The 14,188-nt window shown below is 38.5% G+C and overlaps 1 non-coding gene across 1 annotated transcript; it reads right to left on the reverse strand.

Moving 5' to 3' along the window:
• Positions 1-6,058: 6,058 nt before the first annotated feature.
• Positions 6,059-6,163, reverse strand: LOC123282752 (U6 spliceosomal RNA). The gene has a single exon (XR_006522993.1). It is a non-coding gene; the product is annotated as a U6 spliceosomal RNA (small nuclear RNA).
• Positions 6,164-14,188: the final 8,025 nt, after the last annotated feature.

Here is a 14,188-nt window from a genome sequence, read left to right on the forward strand (position 1 = left end):
TAATGAAGTTACTCCCAATGGGGACCACTTTGAACAAGTTACTCAAGTCCAAAACAACCACAATATCTTATATACACATCTTATACTTCAATTAAATGTTCCATCTTGGTGATAGAAGGTTCAGCTCACTGGGACCTGAGGTTCTCCAAGGACTTTGATTCCTGAGTTAGGAAGGACACTCCATCTCACAGACCAAACAGTTGCCATGGCGATCTTAAAGTTCTGGAGCTCTCCATCTGTGAAAACATTAGAGCTATTTTGTTTGTTAATGATCACCTACAGGTTAAATATACACTCAAGAGAGTTTGAACACCCATAACCCTTTGTGGTCCAGGATACTAGGATGGGCCCATCACACGAACTCTTTTATTTTTCAGAGATACATAAATCAGTTAACAATGATCAGGTGTGGTAATGAATTCTAAATAGTGTGTGCTCCGTAATCCATAATGGCCATTTCAAGGACACAACAGAGTGAGTGATCATTCTCAAGCCTTCTAAGTAGCTCTGTGAACCCCAGCATCTCAGACAGCCTTCACCAGCATGGCGCAGTGGGATAAGCATGTACTTGAAAGTCAGATGGGTCCAAGTTCAAATCCCAGTTCTGTTACTTCTTATCCATGTGATCCGGTCAAGTCACTCAACCTCTCTGAGACTCGATTTTTCTCATCTATAAAATGAAAATAGCCATATTATAGGGTTTTATGAGCAACAAATGGATATAACGTATGTAAAGCACATGGCACCATCTCTGGCACATAGTTGGAACCAGTGGCCACTCCAGAAACTCTACAAAGGAGATGCTCAGGGGTAACATTCTGGTTAGAAAGGGCGGATGAAGGATATTGATTTGAAGCTGAGATTACATGCATTTTTGCATTGGTTAGATTTGTATTTAGCATAGCTTGTGGTACTATGGAAATTAAAGCCCCCCAATAACCCAGGCAACTCCTTGACACTGCCATCCGTAGAGACTCATAAATGTAGTTCTTTTCAACGCCCATACCTTTGTAAAAGTCAGAGATGCAACATCTTCCAAGGCCAGGGTGCCTTCAGGAACTAATGCCAGCACAATCTCCTTTAATCCTGGCAATTCCACCCTCTTTGCAAACAAAATCCAGAATTTTCTTACTTGGTTTTATCTAGCTGGGACCAACCCATTGAGGCACATTCAGGAATAAACCAGTCTCATTACAGTAAAGTAACCAGGTGGAGGTTACACGATCCCATGTGCAACATCCATGTTCAGTCCCATAAATTCAAGCTATTTTTCTCTTGTAAATGAGAAACAGAATTAGTAGCTCTCTTCCGTCCTCTGCATAAAACATAGAGGAGCTAAACTGATCCAAAGCCAGAATGCTTCAGAACAAGTAACAAGAATTGCAAAAGCCTTCTAAGCCTACTGTTTACCTAGGCCTGTATCTAGGAACCTTGATAAGAAGGATTGTGCCACCATACCAAAGACTCGATCCCAAGGGTCCACAACGATTTTCCCTCCTTGGCTATCACCAACCGGCAGAACATGGAAGGCAATCCTCGGCATCAGAGAATAATTCCATTTCACTTCAAACTTTAGTCCAAGTTTTGCTAATCCTATATATTGCCCCCATTCAACGAACACTTACTAAGTAGTGTAGTAGAATGAACACGGGGTTTGGAGTCCAACAAACCCAGGTTCAAGTCCTAACCCTGCCACATACCAGCTGCCACATACCAACCAGGAGAGAAAGGACAAGCCATAGTATTGAAACCAAAGACAGACCATGGGCACACATGTGCTTGATATCTTCATCTAAAATGAGAATAATAATAACTGCTTCTAAGAGTTGTTTCTTTTGGCACAGTGCCAGATGTAGAATAAGCTCTTAATAAATAAAAAGAGGTACCATTTCAATTAAAAAAAGATAAAAGTAGAACTTAAATTTTTTCACCAAAAAAAGAGAGAAATACGTGAGAGGGAAAAAAAAGAGCAGGTAACATTTACCAAGTGCCCACTATGTGCTGGGCACTATTTTAACTGTTTTATATGTAAAAATGGTATTTGATATACAAATGAGTGATGATAATTTAGACTCTATAATAATAAAATAAGAGCTAATACTTATTGAAAGCTTAGCGCCCTGCACTGTTCTAAGAACACATATTGACTTTTTTCAATTATTTTATTGAGACCATAATGGTTTATAACTGTGTAATTTCGGATGTACATTATTATTTATCAATTTCTGTATGGATTGCATTGTGCTCACCATCAATAGTCTAATTTTTATCTGTCACCATACATATGTGCCCCTTTACCACTTTCACCCACCCCTAGCCCCCTTCCCCTATGGTAACCACTAATATGTTCTCTTTGTCCATATGTTTATCTTCCACATATGAGTAAAATTATGCAGTATTTGTCTTTCTCTGTCTGGCTTATTTCGCTTAACATCATACCCTCAAGGTCCATCCATGTTGTTGCAAATGGGACGATTCTGTCTTTCTTTATGGCTGAGTAGTATTCCATTGTGTATATATACCACATCTTCTTTATCCATTCATCAGTTGATGGGCACTTGGGTTGCTTCCACATCCTGGCTATTGTGAATAATGCTGCAATGAACATAAGGGTGCATAAATCTCTTTATATTTATAAATCTCTTTGATACCAAGTTCTTTGGATAAATACCCAGTAGTGAGTTAGCTAGGTCATATAGTATTTCTACTTTTAATTTTTTGAGAAATCTCCATACTGTTTTCCAAGTGACTGTACCAGTTTGCATTCCCACCAGCAGTGTATGAGTGTTCCCTTTTTTCCACATCCTCTCCAACATTTGTTATTTCTTGTCTTGGTGATTATGACCATTCTGATAGGTGTAAGGTGATATCTCTAGTGATGTTGAACATCTTTTCATGTGCCTATTGGCCATCTGTATACCTTCTTTGGAAAAATGTCTGTTCATATCCCCTGCTCATTTTTTGATCAGATTGTTTGTTTTTGTTTTTGGTTGTTACGTTTAGATGTTCTTTATATATTTTGGAAATTAACCCCTTCTCAGAGATATGATTTGCAAATATTTTCCCTCAGTTGGTGGGTTTTTTTTGTTTTGCTCCTTGTTTCCTTTTCCTGGCAGAAGCTTTTTAGTCTGATGGAGTCCCATTTGTTTATTTTTTCTTTTGTTTCACTTTCCTGAGTAGACATGGTATTCGAAAAGATGCTGCTAAGACCAATGTCAAAGAGTGTACTGCCTATATTTTCTTCTAGGAGTTTTACGGTTTCAGATCTTACGTTCAAGTCTTTAATCCATTTTGAGTTAATCTATGCATATGGTGTAAGATAATGGTCTACCTTCATGCTTTTGCATGTGTCTGTCCAGTTTTCCCAACACTATTTATTGAAGAGACTCTCCTTTCTCCATGGTATGTTCTTGGCTCCTTTGTTGAAGATTAACTGTCCATAGATGTGTGGGTTTATTTCCAGGCTCTCAATTCTGGTCCACTGATCTGTGTGTCTGTTTTTGTGCCAGTCCCATGCTGTTTTGATTACTATAGCTTTGTAGTATATTTTGAAGTCAGGGATTGTGATGCCTCCAGCTTTGTTCATTTTTCTCAGGATTACTTTGGCTATTTGAGGTCTTTTGTTGTTCCTTATAAATTTTAAGATTCTTTGTTCTATTTCCGTGATGAATGTCATTGGGATTGCATTGAATCTGTAGATTGCTTTAGGTAATATGGACATTTTAACTATGTTTATTCTTCCAATCTATGAGCATAGAATATCTTTCCATTTCTTTATATCTTCTTCGATTTCTTTCAATAATGTCTTATAGATTTTAGTGTATAGGTCTTTCACCTCTTTGGTTAAATTTATTCCTAGATATTTTATTCTTTCTGTTGAAATTGTAAATGGGATTGTATTCTTGACTTCTCTTTCAACTAGTTCTTTTTTTTTTTTTTTTGAGGAAGATTATCTCTGAGCTAACATCTGCTGCCAATCCTCCTCTTTTTGCTGTGGAAGACTGGCCCTGAGCTAATATCTGTGCCCATCTTCCTCCACTTTATATGTGGGATGCCTGCCACAGCATGGCTTGACAAGTAGTGCATAGGTCTGCACCTGGGATCTGAACCAGCAAACCCCAGGCCACTGAAGAGGAACGTGCGCACTTAACCACTGCACCACCAGGCTGGCCCCTAGTTTATTATTTTGGGGGAGGTTTTTGATTACTGTTTCAATCTCTTTACTTGTGATTGGTCTATTCAGATTCTCTATTTCTTCTTGATTCAGTTTTGGGAGGTTGTAGGAGTCTAAGAATTTATCCATTTCTTCTAGATTGTCCAATTTGTTGGCATATAGTTTTTCATAGTATTCTCTTAGAATCCTTTGTATTTCTGGGGTATCCATTGTAATTTCTCCTCCTTCACTTCGAATTTTATTTATTTGATCCTTCTCTCTTTTTTTCTTAGTGAGTCTGGCTAAGGGTTTATCAATTTTGTTTATTATCTCAAAGAAACAGCTCTTAGTTTCATTGATCCTTTCTACTGTTTTTGCAGTTTCCATTTCATTTATTTCTGCTCTAATTTTTATTATTTCCCTCCTTTTGCTGACTTTGGGCTTTGTTTGTTCTTCTTTTTCTAGTTCTGTTAAGTGTAGTTTAAGATTACTTATTTGAGATTTTTCTTCTTTATTGAAGTGTACCTGTATTGCTTTGAATTTCTCTTATGACGTCTTTTGCTGCATCCCATAAGAATTCGTATATTGTATTTTCATTTTCATTTGTCTCCAGGTATTTCTTGATTTCTCCTTTGATTTTTTCATTGACCCAATGGTTTTTCAGTAGTATTTTGTTTAGTCTCCACATATTTGTCACTTTCCTAGGTTATTTCTTGTAGTTGATTTCTGGTTTCATAGCATTATGGTTGGAAGAGACGCTTGACATGATATCAATCTTCTTAGATTTACTGAGTCTTTCCTCATTTCCCAACATATGGTCTATCTTTGAGAATGTTCCATGTGCACTTGAGAGAATGTGTATCCTGCTGTTTTTGGATGGATCCCTCTATACATATTAATTCCATCTGATCAAGTGTTCCATTTAAATCCACTATTTCCTTGTTGACTTTCTGTCTGGATGATCTATCCATTGATGTAAGTGAGATATTGGGGTCCCCTACACTTATTGTGTTGCTATTAATTTCTCCCTTTAGGTCTGCTAATAGTTGCATCATATACTTTGGTGCTCCTGTGTTAGTTGCATATATATCCATAAGTGTTATGTCCTCTTGGTGGAAAGTCCCTTTTATCATTATATACTGCCCCTCTTTGTCTCTCATTGTCTTACTTTGTCTGATATAAGTATGGCAACAGCTGCTTTCTTTTGTTTGCCCCTTGCTTGGAGTATGGTCTTCCATCCCTTCACTCTGGGCCTATGTTTGTCTTTAGAGCTGAGATGTGTTTCCTGGAGGCAGCATATTGTTGGGTCTTGTTTTTAAATCCATCCAGCCACTCTGTGTCTTTTGACTGGAGAATTCAATCCATTTACCTTTAGAGTGATTATTGATATATGAGGGCTTAATAGTGCCCTTTTATCTCTTATTTTCTGGTTGTTCTATATTTCCATTGTTTCTCTTCTCTTATATTACTGACTGCCATTTCGTTTTGGTAGTTTTCTGTGGAGGTAGTCTCAGTTTTCTCCTTTTTTATGAATTTTGGCTCTGCTCTGATTTTTTGTTTAGTGGTTACCATGAGGTTTGTATAAAAGATCTTGTAGATGATATAGTCCATTTTCTGATAGCTCCTCATCTCCATTAGCCTAAGCACGTTCCATCCCTATCCGATTTCCCTTCTGAGTTATTGTTGTGACTAATTATTCTATTTTGTGTTGTGAGTTTGTTACTAAGTGGAAGTGTTTATCGTTATTTTTAATGCTTTCCTTCCCTTTATCTTTTAAGTTATAATTAAGTATTTGCTACCCTATTCTGAAAGAAAGCTGCAATCTTCTGGTTTTGTCTATCTATTTATCTTCTTGCCCAAAGCTTTGTAGACCTTTGCCTTTTGGTTTCAGGTATGAGGGCATCCAAAAATACAGAGCACTTCACTAATTTGAATGTCATCCTTGCACAGGGGCCATGCTAATCTTCTCTGTATCATTCTAATTTTAGTATACGTGTTGCTGAAGCAAGCAGTATATTGATTTTTCAAATCCTCAAACAACCCTATGAGATAGATATTGGTATCTCCATTTTACAGATCAGTAAGTTGAGGCTCATAAATTTACGTAAAGTGGCCCAAGATCATGCAGCTGAAAAGTGGCATAGCTTCAACACAAAACCAAGTAGTCTGACTTCAGAACCTATGAGACTTCTGAGCATGGGCTCTCTGCCAGATTCCTTTCCATCCACTTTGCCATTCATTCAAAAAGCCTCCATTGTAATGTGGGAACGCTAGAGCAGGAATACTGTAATCACAGATACCATTTATTGAGCTCCTATTGTATGGTAGGTACTGTGCTGGGTGTTTTACATATCTTATATCAAATTCTCACATCAAAAATGTGAAGTGATTACTATTACTGTTAAGATTGCTTACAGATTATAATAATGGTGCTGCCCCAAATCACACAGCTATGTTTCTTGCTCTCTGCAAACCCAAATTTCTCTGATGCCACGCTACACATTCTTTGGAACTCTCATTCTTATCCCTCACTGCTCATCCTCGCCCTTCACCCGCAAAGTGAATGATCATTAACTAGAAGAGTTAGGATGACATTTTTTTTATTCCTGTCTTAATATATTTTCTGCATAAGAAATTTCTAACCACTGCACACAAAAATATGGTGATATCTTGTCTTCATCTGAAAAGCACTTTTTTCATTCCTTTGTTTTAATGAGGAGCGGCACTCAGCCATCAGGACACATTGAATTCTACCCCCAAGAAATTTTGAAAGTTTCTTTACAGACCTGGGAATCAAATTCCCTTCTTAGTCTCCAATCAAGAAGTATCATTTGTCCTTTTATAGCCTTGTAAATTCTGATCTAATAAACCTGCCCCACGCTTCTATAGACAAAATTCACTCTCTTCCCAGGACAGACAAAGCAGAGGCTTCAAAATATAAGAGAGGTGTGTATGGTATGTGTGTGTGGTAGGGGTGGGGGAGTCTTTATATTTCTAAGGACTACAAGTACTTGAAATATGGAAAGAAACTGGACAAAATATCTATTTGGACAGTAATCCACCCAAGTGGCTAAAAATGGTTCACAGTGGCTGGATAGCCTAGAAGTCAAGCCTTAAAAACATTGGCTATTAGGAAGTATTGTAACCAAATGAAGTACTTCTAAATTCAACAGAGAAAGTGATTATAACTTTGTATCTTAATAAATCTGGTTCACCTAATAGATTTTGTTTATCTCCAGGGTCTGGAAGCCCAATGCCAAAAGTCTTCAAATGAATCTTGAGTTATTCCCAGCTGTCATCACTCATAGTACTGAAGCAAGTACAAGATCAGACCTTAGGATTCTGAGTTCTAATCTAGGCCTTGTTGCTGACTCACCAAATGGCCATGGGAAGTGGCATAATATCCTCGCTCCATAGTATGTCAGTGTTAGCAATGGTCAGAACACAGGTGGGATCAGTAGGTGAAACCTGCCTGTTTTCACGTTAAGATGGAACAGACAGAGAATAACTAGTAGAAATGAGCCACTGTGAAGTCTAAAGTGGGGCCCCTCCCCATGTACTCCAAAAGAACCCCTTTTCCTTATTCCACCAGCAGGAAAAGTGGGCTTGGTTAATCAAGAACATGGATCTTGGCACAGAGGTTGGAGAGAGAGAATGTATGATATTTTTCTTCTTTGGTGAGAGTGAGCTTACCAAGGAATAGAAGGCAGATGCTTCAGTGTATCTATAGACACCCATAACAGATACAGAATAAAGCCTCTGAACAGAGGCTGTGGCCCCACAGAGCCCGTCCAACACACGCTTTTCTTCAAAATCTTTGCTCTCCTACTCAAAACTGTTAAATTAATGAACAAATAATGAGATTATCCTACTCACCTACTTGCGAAAAGGACCTAAGAGAACAAAGGAGGGATTGATGAGTCTTTAGAAACTCACAAATGCTCCTAAATTTGGGAGAACAAGACAGTTATAGATTAATAAGGTAGATACTACTAACATGTACTTGCCTTGGAATCAGAAGATGGGGGTGTGAGTCTTAGCTTTGCCGACTTACTTAGTAGTTGAGCAAATCACAGGCCCCTGGAGTTGATCAGTTTGCTGCCATCCATTTCATAATGCTGTTGCTCATTCATTCATTTAACTAATCATTCTACAATGCTGACTACATCTCAGATACTGCACTAGACAATGAGGCAGAAACAGAGTAGAATAAAATAAGCCCTGAGCTTCTTCCCACATGTAGCCTTTGAAACACATAAAAATAGAAACACTAAGCGATAAAATGGCAGCATTAAGCCTTCATATATCATAATCACTCTAAATGTAAATGGATTGAATTCTCCAATCAAAGGACACAGAGTGGCTGGATGGATTTAAAAACAAGACCCAACAATATAATAAATAAATAAATACATACAATAAAGAATCCACTGGGAAGCTATTAGAAATCATCAAGAACTACAGCAAAGTTTCAGGGTACAAAATCAACTTACAAAAATCAGTTGCATTTCTGTACTGTAATAATGAACTAACAGAAAGAGAACTCAAGAATACAATCCCATTTACAATTGCAATAAAAAGAATAAAATACCTAGGAATAAATTTAACCAAGGATGTGAAAGACCTATGCAATGAAAACTATATGACATTATGGAAAGAAATCGATGATGATATAAGAAATGGAAAGATATTCCATGCACATGGATTGGAAGAATAAATATAGTTAAAAATGTCCACACTACCTAAAGCAATCTACAGATTCAGTGCAATCCCAATCAGAATCCCAATGACATTCTTCATAGAAATGGGACAAAGAATCCTGAAATTCATATGATGCAACAAAAGATCCCAAATAACTAAAGCAATCCTGAGAAAAAAGAAGAAAGATGGAGGCATCACAATCCCTGACTTCTAAATATACTACAAAGCTATAGTAATCAGAGCAGTGTGGTACTGGTACAAAAACAGGCACACAGATCAATGGAACAGAATTGAGAGCCAGGAAATAAACCCACACATCTACGGACAGCTAACCTTCACAAATGAGCTAAGAATATACGATGGAGATAGGAAAGTCTCTTCAATAAATACTCTTGGGTAAACTGGACAGCCATACGCAAAAGAATGAAAGTAGACCATTATCTTTCACCATACACAAAAATTAACTCAAAATGGATCAAAGACTTGAAGGTAAGACATGAAACCATAAAACTCCTAGAAGAAAATATAGACAGTACACTCTGGCATTGGTCTTAGCAGCATCTTTTCGAATACCACATCTACTCAGACAAGGGAAACAAAAGAAAAAATAAACAAGTGGGACTTCATCCGACTAAAGAGCTTCTGTAAGGCAAAGGAAACCAGGAACAAAACGAAAAGACAGGGGCTGGCCCCGTAGCCAAGTGGTTAAGTTCGCAGGCTCCACTTCAGCAGCCCAGGGTTTCATTGGTTTGGATCCTGGGCGCGGACATGGCACCACACATCAGGCTGTGCTAAGGCAGCGTCCCACATGCCACAACCAGAGGCACTCACAACTAGAATATACAAGTATGTACTGGGGGACTTTGAGGAGAAGAATTTAAAAAAAAAAAAAAGATTGGCAACATTGTTAGCTCAAGTATCAATCTTTAAAAAAAAAAAGAATAGAAACCCACCAACTGGGAGAAAATATTTACAAATCATATATCCAACAAGGGGCTAATCAACATATATGCAGAATTCACACAGCTCAACAACAAAAAAACAAATAATCCAATCAAAAAATGGGAAGAGGATTTGAACATTTTTCCAAAGAAGATATACAGATGGCAAATAGGCACATGAAAAGGTGTTCAAAATCACTAATCATCAGGGAAATGCAAATCAAAACTACATGAGATATCACCTTACACAAATCAGAATGGCTATAATCACCAAGACAAAAAATAACAAACATTGGAGAGGATGTGGAGAAAACGGAACCCTCACACGCTGCTGGTGGGAATGTAAACTGGTGCAGCCACTATGGAAAACAGTATGGAGATTTCTCAAAAATTTAAAAATAGAAATACCATATGCCCCAACTAGCCCGCTACTGGGTATTTATCCAAAGAAATTGAAATCAACAATTCAAAGAGACTTATGCACCCCTATGTTCATTGCAACATTGTTCACAACAGCCAAGATGTGGAAGCAACCCAAGTGCCCAGCCACTGATGACTGGATAAAGAAGATATGGTATATGTATATACAATGGAATACTACTCAGTCATAAAAAAGACAAAATCTTCCCATTTGCAACAACATGGATGGACCTTGAGGATATGATGTTAAGCAAATAAGCCAGAAAGAGAAAGGCAAACACCATATGATTTCTCTCATATGTGGAAGATAAACAAACTTAGAAACAAAGAGAACAGTTTAGTGGTTACTAGAGGGGAAGGGGATTGGGGGTGGGCATAAGGGGTAAGGGGGCACACGTATACGGTGACTGACAAATAATGCACACTTGAAATTTCACAATGTTATAAACTATTATGACCTCAATAAAATAAAAAAAAAATTCAATGGAAACACTATCATGATGACATTTGATCTTCCTTAATAAAATAGCTCCTACTTAGCACTATTTTGCAGCAGGTTCTGTGCTAGAAACTCCTCATAAATTATACCATCCCTTAAAAATTGGCATTATCATAGTCATTTTCCATGTGAGATAACTACAGCTCTGAGAGTTTGAGTAGCTTGCCCAAGGTCACACACCTTGTAAGTGGCAGAGCTGGGATTGCAGTCCGGGATAGTGTGACTCTAAACCCTACCACACTGCCCATGTGTGATGAGGCTATCAGCCAGATGGCTTTTTCATTTTCTATCAAGCATACAAGCGGCTAACAAATGTATTTTTTGCCCTATTTCGACTTCTGAAAAGGGCACCCAGTCTTTGTTAACTCAGCTCTGGCTCAATGCAATCTGTCTGAATTGTCCCCCAAAAGTGAAGCTGAAAGTGAAGATGACTAAAGTAGTCCTAGGCAAAAAAGGCACCTCGGCCTAATCGTGGCCTGATGAGATGACATATGCAGCGTTTATTACCAGTAGAGAGAGACTTGATGTGCATGGTCTCTGGGACTCAGTGTCAGGCCAATTATGGGTCGAGGGAACAAATGTGCTTCCATTTTTCCTTGAGGGATTATCACGATCATTTAGCATCACTGGTGATGGGGCAGTCCGGTCATCACGTAGCGTGAGCAGCAGTTTTCTGGATCACTTGTGCTGATGCAGGTCATTGGACAAAGCAACCTTAAAATTCTTCCTCGCACAAGTCACAGTTGCTACCATGAGGTCCAAGTTAAAGCATTAACTCTTTGCTGATTCATATTTAGACAGCAGTCATATTTCCTCTGTAGTAACTATGTAGCAGACAGAACCAGATATTGTATAAATGATTCAGAGACTGTGCTCATTGACTCTTAATTAATCATAAAAGGTCAGGGCTTAAAGGAAATTTGGGGAGCACCTGATCCAACTCTCACTTTACAGATGAGAAAACTGGAGCTCAGCACAGGGAAGTGACTTCCTCATGGTCACACAGTTGTCGCTTACTACACACTGATAAAGAAGTAAAAATCAGAGGGGAAGGGATGAGGTCATGGAGGTGAACTAATTCCTCATCCTTCTTGGTCAAAAATTTAAACAAACAAATGAAGGTACACGCAAGTTACTTTGTGTTACAGATGTAATCAGCAGAAGAACTGAAAATAAAAGCAGTCCTGATATGGCCACAGACTAGCTGCATGACCTTGAGTAAACTCCCTGGGCCTCAATTTTGTCATCTATAAAATGGGAATACTGCCAGAGGCACAGCTCATTCCTAAGGTTCTTATGAGGATCAAACAAAAGAGTCGACATAGGAAATGGGAATTGTTCTAAGCCAAAAACGGATAGTTTCTAGCAATTTCTCCAGTTCATTTATATAATATGGATCCTGTAAAAGCCCCTAAAACCCACACTAGATTCCTTCGCCAGCATGTCACTCAATACCCTTTTAGCCTCTGACTGGAAAAATTTAAATCTTTGAGATATAAATGCAATTAGAAAATATCTAATTAGGGGGCCGGCCCCATGGCTGAGTGGTTGGGTTTGCGTGCTCTGCTTTGGTGGCCCAGGGATTCGCCGGTTCGGATCCTGGCCGTGGACATGGCACCACTCATCAGGCCACGCTGAGGTGGTGTCCCACATGCCACAACTGGAAGGACCCACAACTGAAAATATACAGCTAGGCACCGGGAGGCTTTGGGGAGAAAAAAGAAAAACAATATATATCTAATTAATGTTCCTTCTGTCTCTCTCCCCTCTAATCAAGATCTTCTACCTCTGTTACTGGGTTTTGTCTTTGGGGTTTGAGATTCCTTATTCTAGAATGACTCACTGTACAAGGAAAACAATTCAACCCTGGTTTCCCTCCCTTTGTCACAGAGGCGCTGAGTAGGGTGTCAGTCCATGTAGGAGGACAAATATCCTTCACTGTAAAGGGTTTTAATTCCAAGTTGGCAGAGCATCAGAAGCTGATGGGGCCAGGAGTAGGCATCTCAGGAACACACTGTGGCACTAAGAAACAGAAGAAACACATCATCTGTGCTCCTCTCTCCAGTATTTATTATTCATGAGTCTGAAAGGAAACTGCTGGTCTCCCCTTCTAATCTCTGGAGATGTGCATTTGTACACACACACAGGCAAACACACACCACAGAAGCACGCAGGCATGCACCCTCCCTGGCTTGGTGAAAAAAATAGTTTCTAGCCCTTCGAGAGGCTTTTTGCATTAACGGATTGTGTAGTCCCGCTAAGCAGAAAATCAGAGTGACATTTTTTAGAGAAACGCACACTTGTTCCAATTTTCTTGTCTAAATTATCCAAACCCCTTACAGTCTTGATATGGTTCACTTAAAGATCATTACTCATGTTCCTGAGTGGGCTGCAGAGTGATCATGCCTACGCAAGGTGTGCTTCTGGCTGGTGGAAAATGACAGGAGCTAGCTATAGAACTGAATGTGCTGAAATTAACTCAAACTTGCAAAGTTCCATCAGCACCATATAAGGGAAGATATTTATCCTGTAGCTGAAGTCAGGGAGGGGGCGGCACATCGATGGGGGCATTAAGTGGTTCATAATTGAAAATGTTCAAATCAGCAGACAGGCTAAAGGTCCCATAGGATGTTGCTAACAATTAGCAATACAGCCGTTGGTAGCCGTGTTTAATATAAACCACTAATGCAAAATTAGAAGAGTTTACTAAGAAGATCTGTCAATGTCTCCAAACTTCTTTATTTTATTTAGCACATAAAGACTATTTGCCACATGTCATTTATAACAGACCAGATGAGCATTATTTTGAAAGAAACTGAAGAAATGATCGCCTGAACATGGAGGTAGAAATGATTATTTTTACAAAGTGAAGCAAAACCCAATTAAAAGCTTCTTGTGCCTTATAATACTCCCCAGAGAAGAGTTTAAGGTCTTAATTAGCTTTCCTCCTTATCTCTGGTAAAACAGGCCCACAAAGTTTCTATGTTAGTTCCACAAAGGCATTTGAAAAATATGTGATCACCCACATGGAAGATGTGTAAGCTCATTTGCATCCTATCTGAGACTTATTGCTAGCGATGTGTGTACGTTTGTACATTTTGACTAATAATTATGGAAAATTATGGGAGATGCTGTTAGGAAAATTGGTTCCATTAGATTACGAAAGAATATTCTTCCAATATTTCTGTAGGCACAGGTCTAATATAATAAGCATGATTTGCAAAATGAATTTCAAGTCATTTTCATGGAAATTATTCTCTAAACTAGGATGATATACTCTCGTTCAGAATTCGATTCTGCTCCATTGTGTTCTTAAAATCACAATCAGAAGTTAATTGAAATTTATTTTCAAAATAGTTGATGCATATAAAGGACCTGCGTTTGAAGAGCGCCCTAAACAAAGGTATCTGCAGACATCTGCTGTTGCTTCTCACTCTTCATTAGTCGACTCCAACTTTTTGATATTTTGGTGAA

The sequence above is a fragment of the Equus asinus genome, chromosome X (genome assembly GCF_041296235.1).
Source record: "Equus asinus isolate D_3611 breed Donkey chromosome X, EquAss-T2T_v2, whole genome shotgun sequence".
NCBI lineage: Eukaryota > Metazoa > Chordata > Mammalia > Perissodactyla > Equidae > Equus > Equus asinus.